Source organism: Heloderma suspectum, chromosome 1 (assembly GCF_057233095.1).
Source record: "Heloderma suspectum isolate Gila_16-S chromosome 1, 16-S_ref, whole genome shotgun sequence".
NCBI lineage: Eukaryota > Metazoa > Chordata > Lepidosauria > Squamata > Helodermatidae > Heloderma > Heloderma suspectum.
The window spans coordinates 402,032,652-402,046,981 of NC_139458.1; positions in this window are offsets into that span (position 1 = coordinate 402,032,652).

A 14,330-nucleotide genomic window follows, 5' to 3' on the forward strand; every position below is an offset into this window, starting at 1 on the left:
ACTGAGAAAGCACAGATCGTATAATCAATAGTCCATTTTAGTGGGCTTGGTTTCAGCTCTCATTGCCAGGCTGATACTAAGCTCCTGTGTAATTGTAGAGAGGAGGAAAACGTTATTTGTGGAGCCAGCATCTTCCATCATATGGCTGCAGTAGCGTTAGGAGCACATCTACACACCAAAGCTATGTGGATTATACTGGTTAAACTTTGGGTTCTCTCTCTCACACACACACACACACACACACTCACACACACACACACATGCGTGCGTGCGCGAATTCTGGAGGTTGTAGCTTGGTAAAAGTATTGAAAAGGCTCTGTTAGGGGAATTTTGTCAGATCTCCCTGACATAACTACTGGGCAGTATCCAATGGTGTCATTCTGCAAACTCTAACCGCACAGATGAAACTCCGCCTAATCTTTATGTTGCACAAGTGGTTGTCCATTACGCTTGTGCAACCCAAGAGTGATGCGCAACCCATAGCTCAAACACAACTAGTTGGATTCTCCTCTTGAGCAAAGTTCAGAACCTAGGTTCCGCTAGCACAGTGTCATTTGCACTAACCTGATGCAACAGTTGAGTACTGGCCACTGTTCCCAGAGTTCTCCATGGAGGGGTAATGAACCAATATAACTGCTGTGCAGAGCCCTTAAGAGCTAACTATCACATGAATGGGAAGCCCCCTGGGTGTTGCTGGACTCCAATCCCCATCAGCCCCAGCCAGCATAGCCTATGGTCAGGGGTGATGGGAGATGTAGTCCAGCAACATCTTGCGGGCCACAGGTTCCCCACCCCTGATCTTCAGGAACATTGAAAGCCATTTTATACTAGCTCAGGCTGTTTACCCATGTAACCCAGTATTGACAACTCCAAATGGCAGTAACACATCTAGAGTCTCAGGCAAAGATCTTTCCCATCATTAGTTATCTGACTCTTTTACCTGGAGACACCAAAGGCTGGACCTGGAACTCTCTGCATGCAAAGCACATATTCTACCGCTGAACTATGGTCCTTTCCTTAGTTGAAAGTATAACTGCCCCTCACTGTATCGATTTTATATCACTTTGAGTGCCATGTCTTCCCTAGGCATGGCAGAGAATTCCACCATGGATCTCAGTGAGGCCGAATGCCAGCACATTCGGCCCCCCGAAATCCATGGCGGAACGGAGCCCGCCGCCCCTCCACCCCACGAAAGCCCCGCGAAATGAAGCCTACCTGACTGCGGCTCTGGCTCTTGCTTCGGCTCCAGCAACTCCAGCTGCTGCCGGGCTGCTGTGGCCACAAATGGCGGCCATCGTAGCGGCCGCCATTTGCGTCCCTACGCCGGCCCCATGATAGGCTATGTATATATTTACGTTGCCTGTCACGGCTAAAGTAGGGATGCAAATGGCGTCCCCTATGCCATTTGCATCCCTACTTTAGCCGTGATAGGCTACGTAAATATTTACGTAGCCTATCACGGGCTACCATAGGGACGCAAATGGCGTCCCCTACTCAGGACGCCATTTGCATCCGCACCAGCCCGGCAGTGGCTGGAGGCCCCGCTGTGGGTTGGCCCGGCCAGTGGCTCCGCGGCCTGGCCGCGGAGTGGAGCCTGCCGGGCAGGATTCTGAGGGGGAGGAATGGATCGCCTCCCCCCACCTGTGGAACCCGGCGGAGCCAGGTAAGCGGGGTTTTGTACACCCCCCCAAAGAATCCTGGGAATGTGTTAGAGATTTATAGCACTCCCAGCACAGAACTACAAATCCCAGGGAAGGGGAAACGTAAAAGTCACATCTGCTCCCCCCTTCTTCCTAACTTTAATTAAATTATTTATATTATAATGTTCTCCCTCCACCACCTTCCCCACAGTTGGACTGGCTTATAAATTGATCAAACAGATTAAACTACCATAAAATCCAGTTCAAAAGAATTAAACAACAATTTCATCACATCAGAAACTCACAATTAAAACCAAGCCAATGACAGCACATTTGCGAGGCACAACCCTAAAAAGGAAACCCACAGCCAGCCAGTCCATGTTGGTTTCAAAATGGCTGCCAATCAAGACTCTTGGGCAACAGTCATCTGAGGAGGGTCTTCCCTACCTCAGATATTAACAGGTCAGGGGTCACAGAGGGAGAAACAGGAAATTCTGACCTCATTAGAGATCCCCCTCAAATATGTTTTCTATGCAAGAGCTCACCCTCAGATCTACGAACCAATAACAAAAAAGGATGATTTTTAACCATATGCGGCATGTGGAGTGTGGATCTGGATTTATAGCATTTTGCCTTCGATTCATATTGCTTATACTAAAAGCCTGACATGAGTCTATGACTCAAAGCTACAGGAACCAGCTCACTAGCAGAAACATTCTCTGTTAAATGCATTTGGACCTTGTTCAAAGTAGGGCTGAGCCAAAATGGCCTACCCCGATTTTACCACCCCATTTACAGGCAACAAAGTTTGGGAGTAACAGTCCATTCCATGGTTTGGGGCAGATAAAAGCGGACAAACTTACTATATGTCCTGTCTAGCTTAACTCAGTATTCCTAGGGGAGCCAGTCTGAAGGGCAAAGAAGAGTCAAGTCTGGCTATGCAGAATACAATGACCATGTCTTTCAACATAGATTTGTTATGCTGCCTGAAACTCACCCCAAAAGAGCTGTTGTCTTAGCAATATATAGAGGCCTTCTGTAGGCTGGCAGGTCAGGACCTACTATTAACTCCACCCACTCTGAGGAGCTGTGTCTATTTCTTAAAGGGCTATTTCTTAATTTATTTCTTTAAGGTCTGCTGTTGTTGCTGTTTCTGCCGTTGTTGTTGCTGGTTTTATTGTTAGCTTTTATTGTTGTTTTTATTTCTATTTTACTGTGTTTATGTTTTTATCATGTTTAATATTTCAACTATTGTCATGTGTTTTATTTCTGTAAGCCACCTGGGGAGGGCTTCTGCCCTGAAAGGCAGCCCAAAAATATTTTAAATAAATAAATAGACCTATTCCGCAGCTGCCAGCTCCTGCAGTGTGGATTGCATCGGAGAGGTGCCGTCAGAGTCTGGTAAACCCATGTCCTCTGGCCTGGAAGTTCCCCGGGTAGCCGATGATAGGTTACTGGATGAAGCCTCCTCCCCCTCTGAGTCTTGTTTGAGCTAGAGGGGGGATCACGGCCAGAGAACAAAATACCCTGGTGCTCCTAGCAACCCGTAGCTGGCAGCTGACATTTTTCTCCATCAGACAGGTAGTGCAGCAAAACAGAGTGAGGCTAAGAAGCTGGGTGATGGGGTGGGGGCTGTAGCAGCAGCCCCCTGGCCATTCCCTTCTGTTGAAGAACAGAGTGGTACATTCCACATGTCCTGCCCTGCCCCTCTAATTAAGCCTGATCCTTTTGGGTGACAAATGCTGGTCTGATCAGCTTCTGTAGGCGAAACTGAGAAGACGCTATCTTGTTGCTAGCCTCAGGCAGCAAAATGTCGGCCACCAGGACTAATCAGAAGGTGCCTCTCCGCTTTTGCAACCCCATTTCCAGGCTGCAAAGGTGGAGAGGCACGTTCTGCATGTTCTGGGGTGGACTGAAGAATTTCTTAAGACTTTCAGGGCACATTTTGGGGACCAAGGGCCTTTTTAGCAACTAGTGAGTCAGTAGCAGAGGCCTGTCTTATGTTTTTTTTTAAGGCTTTCCCCTCTTCTTTTCTTAAACACAATTTTGCCATGGTAGGAAAGTGGTGGCAGAAATTCTACTTCTGATCCAGGAGCATTGTGGGGGTGAGAGTGGCCCTGGATTGTTGAAGGATTGCTGCTGCTTTCTCACAGTGGCAAAACATGTTTTTAAAAAAGCCGAGGAATTTCTTCACCCCCTACCCCATTTGACCTCCCCCACCCCTATTAATGTGCTGAACAAATTCCTTTGAGAACGTCTAACACACCCATAGCTCCTGCTGATCTAATCCTGGCTGGCTTGCAGGCAGGCAGGCAGGAAAACCATAAATGGCAAGGAGAGGGGATGGTTCCTGCTAACCCAATCAATGGCACACTGCGTTCCAGGTCATGTTTAGGTTCAGGAAGTGTGAATGTGGTAAGTTTGCACTGAAATGTGAACTGAACAAATCCCTCACCCATCCCTAGGTGGGAGCCTCAGAATTTGTGGGGGAATCTCTTGGAAAATAGGGATAGGAAGTAGGGTATCATACCTCTCCACTTGGCCTGTAGATTCCTGAATCTGGCTGGAAGGACGTTAGCTGGTTCTGGAGGGAGGGGGAGAATCCTGGCTTAGGACCCAGCCATGACTTAGCCAGATGAAAAATACCCTTGGTTTTTAGCTTGGCCACAGGAGAGGTAAACCACTGAGGTTAAAGTCCACAGCTCATAACAATCCTTCTGCCTGCCCCATTGTGAAACATGGGTCTCCTCCCCAAAGCTCCAAGAGAACCAACTCACAAGGGTCCGCAGACCCAATACTGTGACTGTGGGTGTCCTTGTTGAATGTTGAAGCTGCTTCTATATCATCACCTACAAAGGGTGGGTGGGGGTATAAAATGGCTTAGTCAGCAGAAGAAGAAACTCCATATAAGGGAGCTATTTTATTTATTTATTTATTTATTTATTTATATCCCACCTTTCTTCCATCATGGAACTCAAGGTGGCTACATGTGGTTCCCAAGTGGTCTCCCCTCCAAGCACTGAACAGGCCCAGGCCTGCTTAGCTTCAGCAAGGTGGCTGCCTCATGTGCCTTCAGACTACGACCTGGGACCTACAGTTATCCTGTAGCCTGGGATCTACTGAGTGAGATTTGCCCCTAATGTGATTACAGTTATGTATTGGGCCTCCAAATAAAGAAGTAACTAGAATCTCCTTGATGGGAGCTTTGATTGGTTATGTTGTAGAGAAATTTTGACTGAAACCATTATTGCTGATGTCTCTCTTACACTGCTTCACTTTATCATCATTTCACAGATGGAAAAAATTGGCCACTGATGTCATACAAGAGCTCAGTGCCAGAGTCACTAACAGAATCAATATTCCATATCATCTGTAATATTCTTCTATGCAGCCGTGCATGAGATATTTGCACATTTCTTTGGATCTTCCATTTCTAAATAAATGAAGAACTTTCTAGATTTCCTTCCTCCCAGGGTTGCAGCTGCCATTTGACCAAGCAACTGATCTCTTGCAGTGTGCATTGGAAGTTCAGTGCCTCACTACTCTGCAGTGGACATTACATTGGGACATTTGGGATAGACTGAATGTGCAAAAGTAGAATCCCAGGAACCTTCAGTGAGCCTCTGCATGTATGGTATGTACGCATGTAGGTTCTTCAGGGCTGGCCCAACACATTTTGCTGCCTGAGGCAAAGAACAAGATGGTGCCCTCTCCCATTTCATGTTCAAAAGTTGACTGAGCTGGCTGTTGAACCTTTCTTCAACACTGGTGACAGGACAGCATCATTCACCACACCTGATGGCAGCGTGCTAGCTTAGGGGGCACAGGGCAGCCCAGTTGGCATACAATTCTCTCCTCTAGAACCTTGCTGCCGCCACCCAGCATCTGCTGCCTGAGGTGACTGCCTCACTCTGCCTCGTGGTAGGGCCAGCCCTGAGGCTCTTTCAGAAGTTAAGCAGCTGCCTTATATTGAGCCAGACCATTGATCCATCTAGCTCTGTATTGTCTACACTGACCAGCAGCAGCTCTCCAGGGTTCCAGACTGTCCCAGTCCTTTCCCAACCTTTCCCAGCCCTAGATGGACTTTCTCCATCCTTGGAGTTGCCAAGGACTAAACCTGGAACCTTCTGCACGCAAAGTCTGTGTTCTGCCACTGAGCTACAATCCTTTGCCTAAAGTATGCTGAATGAGCATAGGGAGCATGGCATGGAGATGCAATCCCAATTCCCCCATGTGCCCCCATGGAACATCTACACCTCCCTTTCATTACATTACATTAAAATACTTGAGCCTAAAGGTTACAGGGAGAGGGAGGGAGAGAGAGATGATCCATGCATTCCTCTTAAATTATCTGATCCTTTCTTGATAAGCCCTTCTTTGTACTGCTGCTATCAGGAAGGCACAGTTCCATGCAGTTGGCCATGGCCACTTGCTAAAAATTATCTGCATTTGTTCATGACAACAAAAGATCCCACTAGGGCCAATGGACAGCAAAGGTAAAAAATAAAAAATAAAATACAGTAACTGAGAGCTTTAAAAATTGCACACATGCTAAAAGGTAGAAGAACGGAAAGCAGCAGGCCACTAAAAGCCATCTGCCATCTTGGCCCGCCCGTGCATCCCTTCTCCCCAGCAGTGTTTTATATTAGTAATGATGTCTCTGTATTGTGTACAACAGAGGCTCTGCTCCTTTGAGCAAGCAGGAAATAGAGTTGCTTCTTCCAATGCGAGGACAGCCGACGCTCCCTGACTCTAGGAAGACAATAGGGGTTGCTGTTGCCTTCCCATTCACACTATGCGTTATCCTCTTGTACATTTCTTAGTTCTTTTCAGATGTAACTCCAAATTGACCTGAACTGCGACAGGCACAGAGATGTCGATGGCGCTTTCAGACTACACATTAAAAAATAAATAAATTAAACCTATGGTTATCTGATGAGATCTTAGGAGTAGATAAGATCTCTGCCCAGCAGATCTTGGAAAAGCATAGATGAAAGTGATGCGGCTCTCAAGAGAGAGGATGAGAAATATTGTGAATGTTACATGTGGATGTACATAAGGCATCAGACGACCGACTTTGCACACAGTTCTAAACTTACCATTCAGATCAGAGGAGGTTTTTGTTCTTGTTTAAAAAAATTATAATCTCAGAAGCCTCAGTGGATGTTTGCCTGGGGCTACATTCTCAACCCCAAGAACTCTCTTTGGGTACAGGAGGGAATGGGGAAGAGTTAACACTGGCCCCTGTAACAAGCTGCATGAAGCCTCTGGATGTGCTAAGCTGGGTATAAACACCAAAAAGCTGGTTTTCTGCCCTTGCCCAGTCCCCAGAGCAGTAGTTGTTCTTCTGGTAATTGATCTGAATGGTAGGCTGGCCCTACCATTCGCAGCATGAAGCAGTCACCTCAGGTGTTAGATGCTGGGATACGGCAGCAAGGTGTTAGAGGAGAGACCAGTGTGCCATGCAGCCTGCTCTGCACTCCCTAAGTTAGCTTGCAGCCTTCAGATTCGGTGGAGGATGCTGTCCCATCATCACTGTTGGAGGCAGATATATCTGCCAGTCCAGTTGGCTTTTGTGGATAGAAGGGGAAGGGGAGGGGCACCATCTTGTTCTTTGCCTGAGGCTGCGGAATATATTGGGCCAGCCCTGCTACACAGAACCCTCAGGCAGGCAATGTGGCCACCCCTGTCCATCCAGTCCCCCAGCCACGAGCTTGTGGTGGCAGTGGCTGGGTGTGGAAAGCTGCCCACCATTTCAAATTTCCCACAGTGCCCAGGAGCAACATTGCATTGGGGCATGGTAGGAAATTGAAATGGTGGTTGACCGCAACCTCCCAGAAGGAGGACCGATATTAGTGGGCCCACAAGGCCCACTAATATTGAGGAATGCCATGATGTGAAGGGGCCCCAGTACTTAGGGAGCCAACAGACAGTATGGCTTCACACCTGGACCTGGCAATGGATCGAACAAATAATTCTGGGTCTGTTTGGGGTACTGCCACCTGTACGAGATAAACATATTATGTGAGGAACAATAATGTTTATAAAAGCAGAAGTGACTCTGGAGACGGGCCAACTGTAAATCGTGGAAGCTACCATGTATTATTTATAAAATCTTTATGATAACTAATCCAATGCTGTATACTCTTAACTAGTAAAAGCTCTCCAGAGTGTTATGCAGAAGACATTCTGAGTCCTGCTACCGAGATCCGTTACATTTAAGATGACATATCTAATGTTACATAAGCTTTGAGTTGTAGTCCTGCATGCTAATATCCTCTTTTGTGTCTTTTGTATAGTTATTTATCTGTTGCATTAGGACTGTAATGTTTTTCCTAAACCTCTTTCACGTTCTCTCAGTAACAAATAATCAATTTCTGTCCTGTCACTTTTTCTTTAATGTCCTGACTGCAATCCAGAAGCAGTCAGAATCCAGAATCAGTCCACAAGAAGGACTTCTTTATTATCCCATATTGATGTGTTCAAATTAGGGATGTACGAAAGTCTCTTACCTGTATCGAAATTTGATTTGCGGGGGGGGGGGAGGCGTTCCGTCCCTCCCCCCGAAATTCTGGCCGAGGGGGAAGGCACTCCGTCCCTCCACCCCCGAATCCTGGCTGGCCGGGCCACAAATGGTGGTGGCCGTAGCCTCTGCCGTTTGCGTCCCTGCAGTCAGCCATGATAGGCTACGTAAATGTTTACGTAGCCTATCACGGCTGAGTGGAAAAAAAAAACACGCCCATGGGCACCACCATTTGCGTTCCTTATTTTGGCACGTCTAGTCTACATAAACATTTACATAGACTATGGCGAAAATAAGGGGAACGCAAATAGCGTAGCGTCTAGGCTATTTGCGTTCCCCTTATTTTTGCCAAAGTCTACATAAATGTTTACATAGACTAGGCGTGCCAAAATAAGGAACGCAAATGGCGGCGCCCATGGGCGCCGCCATTTCTGTACGCGCGGTTGTTGTTGTTGTTGTTTTCACTCAGCCGTGATAGGCTACATAAACATTTACGTAGCCTATCACGGTATTTTTTTAAAAATCTAGCCGTGATAGGCTACGTAAATCTTTACGTAGCCTATCACTTTTTTTGTTGTTGTTGTTTTTTACTGGAAATGGTGGCGGCCAGTCAGAAGACCGGCCGCCGCCGCCGAACCGCCACCAAAGCCGCCGCTGCCAGGAGGATTCTCCCAAGGTAAGTCCCGTCCCGGGGGGGCGGGGGGGCAGACCGTTTCGCCACCAATTTCGGGGGGCAGAATGCGCTGGCATTCGGCCTCCCCGAGATTCGTGGTGAAATTCTCTGACACCCCTAGTTCAGATATAACCAGCAGTAGGAGCTTGATGAGTAGATGGGAGCTCAGATCACTGCATTTTTCCAGGCTTGACTGAATTGCTTTCCCAAGAGTTTAAGAGTCATCGAGAACTTCTATATTACTGCTTAAAACTGGGTCCATATTTCAAACATATTTGACTTGGGATCCCTAGACAGGAAGCCAAGGCAGGATACAGCTTCAGCAAATACATGTTTATTTACATCATCGTACTGTTTTATACTCTCTTCAGCATGCGAAGGTATAGGTCAGTTAAATAAGACTACTTCATGCTTAAAAAGAAATTGAGTACAAGATTTATGTACTAAAAATATTGGATTCTGAAATTCCATTTCATTGGAAGGTTGGCCATTCTGTATTACGATCCAAAACTCAACAGTTGGAAACCTGAAGAACTTACACAATGATTATGCTGAGTTGTGCTTGCAGGTTTACGTGCCCACAGAATGACCATAGTCCTCAAGAAATCAAAGGGTAACTTTCAGTAGGTCATCACCTTTCACGCTTCCAGATTCTCTAAACCACGCAGAAATTGTTTCCTTGGGTTCATCTTCCCTAATCAATTATTTCAGTGGCGGCTGGTGGCTCCAATGTCAGCAGGGCAGTGCATCCACTCCAGGTTTCAGTCAGAACCAGTTAGAACTCTGAAGGAGCTATCTAAGGTGCAGAAGCACCTTGGATAACTCCTTTAGAGTTCTGACTGACGCCTGGAGCGGATCCGCTGCCCCACTGACATCAGAGCCACCAGCTTCCACTGAATTACTTTTGCTTTTAGAACATTTATTTCTCTGCCCAGTTGCTTCAAGGAATCCACAGAATCAAAGATTCCATATTTATATACTATATTTATTTATACCGAAACTTATATCCCACTCCCCAACCCACCAACCCCCAAGATGGAGGCACGCAAAGCAGCTTACTTTTTTTTAAGCCAATAAAGCAGTATCAATTTAAACAACAACACACACATAAAACAAAATACAAAGGGCATTACCCAGTGGTGCCCATCCACCAGCAGAACAGACACCACTGATGGATCAGATTTCCCCTCCTGCCATCAGCTTCCCAGATCCCCCACGCACCCCACAAATCTTTTTCAGTGGGTTGTGGCGGCAGCAGACATTCAAAGAATTACAAACTAAGAAGAAGCCAAAACTGACCAAAACAAAGTATCTATGCAGCAACTAAATTAAAGGCCTGCTGGAAAAGAGCCATCTTAAGTGGTGACAGAATGCTTGCAGATTGGGTGGTAACCTGACACCTCCAGGTCTTTATCTTTAAACCTAACTTGGACTGAACAGCCCTTCAAATAGAGAACTGTCCTCTGTAAAAGAGGACACATGACCACCTCATGAGGGAAGGGCTCAAACTGGCCTTCTTAGACTGGAAAGCTGCAAGTTTTAAGAGGCAGGTAACAGGCAACAAGGAATCTCAAGCAGGGCTGAAAGGAACTAGGAGAACTCCCAGGGACTATGGACAAGGGACAAGATGATCCAAAACTCAGCCAAGTCCTGAAAGGGCAAATACACATTACATGCAAACACATGTAAGGAGATTCATTGGTCATTAAAAAAATGAAAAGCAGATTTGGGGTACTGTGTCCACTTACATATCACCAAAAAAAAGAAAAAGAAGAAGAGGAAATGTATCAGCCAAAAAGAGGGCAAGGATTTGCATAATTTTTGCATATGCTAATTTATAAGTATAGATGCACATGTAGAAATAACTGTAATTTGAACAGAAATGCGATACATCTCACCATAGTGGGGAAGACAGTGAGCTGTGTGCTTACTAGGGACGCTGGAGAAATCCACTGCGGACTCAAATGAGGCCAGATTCCAAAGAATCCGACCTCCAGACTGCAGTGGACTGGCTGCACTCACCTCCACATCCAGAAGAGTTCCCGCAGGGGGGCTCTACAGCTTTCTAAAAAACGCGATACGATAATGGTGGCTGCCATTAGCTTATCACAGGAAAATTACAGCCGTACAGCCAGAACTCTAAAGGAGCTATCCAAGGTGTTAAACCCATTTTGGTGATGAGATTCAGCACTTTTGATAGCTCCTTTAGAGTTCTGGCTGCTTCTGACTAAAACCCAGAATAGATTCACAGCCCCACTGAAATCGGAGCCATCAGCCTCCACTGGACATATGGCCACCCTAATTTGAAAGCATATGATTTTGAGCATAGGTGGGATCTCTCTCACACACACTCCCCCACCCCCCTCACTTGGATCACAGGAGCATAACTTGCAAGAGGATCCGCATGAGATGAAAGGCAGGTTAGGGGAAGGGCAATTTAAAGTGAGGAAACAGCCGGCACGGAAAGGCTTTAGTGCCCCCCTTCCCTCACCACTACTTTTCCATTCTCAGTGGTGCTTGTCTTTAAAAAAAAAAAAGCCTGGGACTTTAATATATCCACGGGCACATAAGATGCCCTCTGCGTCAGAACAGGCTTGCTGACTATTCAAGCCCATTTATCGATGACAGCAAAGCCAGACTAGAAGTAGAGACACTAAGTCAGTATTACAGGTTTAAATCAATGTAAATTAAAGATAAAACTATATAAGCAAGTTAAGGATACAATCGTATCAGCAATCAGTTGGCAACACTCTTTAAGATTCCTTATTTTTACACGTAGGACATCCAGCAAACTGTGGCAGTACATCCTCTTCAGGGCAGGCTGGTGGCTCTGATTTCAGTGGGGCGGTGACTCTGCTCTGGGTTTCAGTCAGCACCAGTCAGAGTTCTAAAGGAGCTATCCAGCTATCCAAGGTGCTTATCAGTTTCTGACTGAAACCCAGAGCGGATTCACCGCCCACTGACTTTGGAGCCACCAGCCTCCACTGATCCCCTCTCCTAAGAGAAAGTGGTCCTGTTCAGCATTTCAGCCAGCATTTCAGCCATTCCCTCCAAAAAGAGCATTACACACACACACACACACACACACACAGAGTTTTACCATTTTCCTTTCCCAATTGATGCTCAACGTTCCGTGGCTACTGAGCATGCACAGTCCTCATCAGGATGGGGGGGGGGGGTTGGGGGGGATGCCCCCTCTGGTTTTAAAAGGGTTGTCACTTTTACTTCAAATCTTGGGGTTTCCCCAAGCATGCTGATACCTCCCTCTTGTTTCTCAGCAGCCCTGTTTGGACATCATCACTATCCTCACTCTCTACCTAAGTTCACTATCAGAGGGAGTGATGGCAAAGGCAGACATAAATTTGAGCACATAAAAGACCTTTCAAATCCTTCACATGTTCCTCTTCTATTATAAATTTTGCAAAGCAAACCTGAATATCCCAATCTTCCAGTTGGAATATTTGCTTTTCTAAAGAATGGAGAACAGCTTAATGGAGACCATTTCAGAAACATGGTGGTGCTGGTGGGGGTTTGAAAGAAAAAGAAATGGAAGGCAAAGATCAGATGTAGCTTTCATGGGACCAACTGCTCTAATAAATAAAAAAAACTAACCCTATCTTTTTTTAGAGAGCAGAACGAATCGTACCAACCTCTGTGAGGCAGGCACCCCCAGTTTAAAATTCAACATGAAGCACCAGTAAGGGCACAAACCCAAAAGGAAAAGCTGTTGGCACCATTTCTATTGAAAACGATTCTGCACTTGATGTTAGTCAATAGAAGAAGCCTAACCTCGAAAGATGGGAAATCATCTGGCCCTGGGTAGCATTCCTAGCACAGTTCTCCAGTTCACAAACAGCCGCCTTTCTTTTGCTTTTCACTGGCGCTTTTCAGCTCTCCTATTTGGCGCTCCAAAAGCCACTCCAGCGCTCTAAATTGTTAGCAGCTTTTACAGGCAAAGCGGAGTGTCCATCACTTTGAATTTTCATTGTTGCATCTGTTTTGCCATTTTAACTGCAGCAGGTTGTATTACAATGAGGCCATTAATAGGGAAATGGATACAAACATTTTTATTTCAAATAGCAGCTCTCAGAAAAGATCTGGAAAACAGAATCAAGCCATATGATTGTTAAAGAAGCGCGGGAGAGGGGGGAGGAGGGAGAGAGAGAGAGAGGGAGAGGGAGAGAGAGAGAAGACTCTAAGCCAACAGGCAGCGTGCCACTATTTGTGAACATCTTGTAAATACAAATATCTTACCAGGGCAGGAATTGGGGGATGGAAGGATGGAGGGGCATGGGCAGATCGTTGTTTTGCTGGGCTAATTTTCTTCGCTTTTTCATTTCCCCAGCCCTGCTCATCTTTTTAAATAATGAATGTGCCTTTTAAAAAGTTTGACATAAATGTCAAGTTGGAATAAAATGTATCAACAAATATCATCATTTATCTTCATCATGGCTGGGAAGAAGATGAAAAAGAGCCCAAATGCTTAGTTTCTATTCGGGGGGCAAGGGGGAGCCTGGTATAAGCTGTAATGCTAATAACAAAGGCCTTCGGAGTAATTCCTGTTTCACTCTATAGTACATTGGCCACAAACGCAATTCATCAGTAATTACATTTAGCTATAAAAACATTCTTTTCACTTCACAATTTCCTGGAGATTTAGATGCAGCAAAAGAATATAGGTACACAACATAAGCTGGAGAGCAAGAGAGAACTTGAGTGCTTCATTTTTAAAAAAAAAGACAGAAAAAAGCAGCAACCTATTCAGAAATGGTCCTTGATGCAGAGGAAATTATCTTCTCTGAAATCCTATTTTTAAAAAGAAGAAGAATGCTGACCTATCTATATACCTCCTCTGAAACAGTTAATTGAACTATTCATATTTTAATTAAGTCTGCAACTTTTAATCAATTAGGCTGCAATCCTATACAAACTTACCTAGTAGTAAGTCCACTTGAACCAAGTCAGGCTTACTTCTGAGTAGACATCTACAGGGTTGTACTGTCAGATTAACTGATTAAAATAGTTTAAAAAGTTGCCTCCGACAATATTTTTTTTTAAAAAAGAACAAATTTTTTATTTTTAAAACTTATAAAAAATTGCTGATGCCAAGCACTTTCTCAAAATAGGCATTCTCCTTTCTCACATACAGCAGAGGAATGTCCCCTTCTAAGATGAGGGCTGTTGTGACACATGTACATCATCTTAAAGACCCCTGAGAAAGTATGCTTCTTGTTTCAAAAATACTGTTTTTGCACATTTAATCAAGCAAGCAGCTAAACTCATAGGCTTAATGGCTAAGATTTCTTTAATCAAGTGAAAACATGGACCTATGGCCTGATTGGAGTCCACCAGGAGAAGAGCCTTCGGTGTGGTGGCCCCCTTTCTTTGGAGCTCCCTGAAGGTCAAGCAGGCACCAATCCTGGGTTGTTTCTGGCACCTCCTGAAAACAGCACTTCTCAAGGAGGCATTCCTTAATTGACCAGCCACAGTTTCT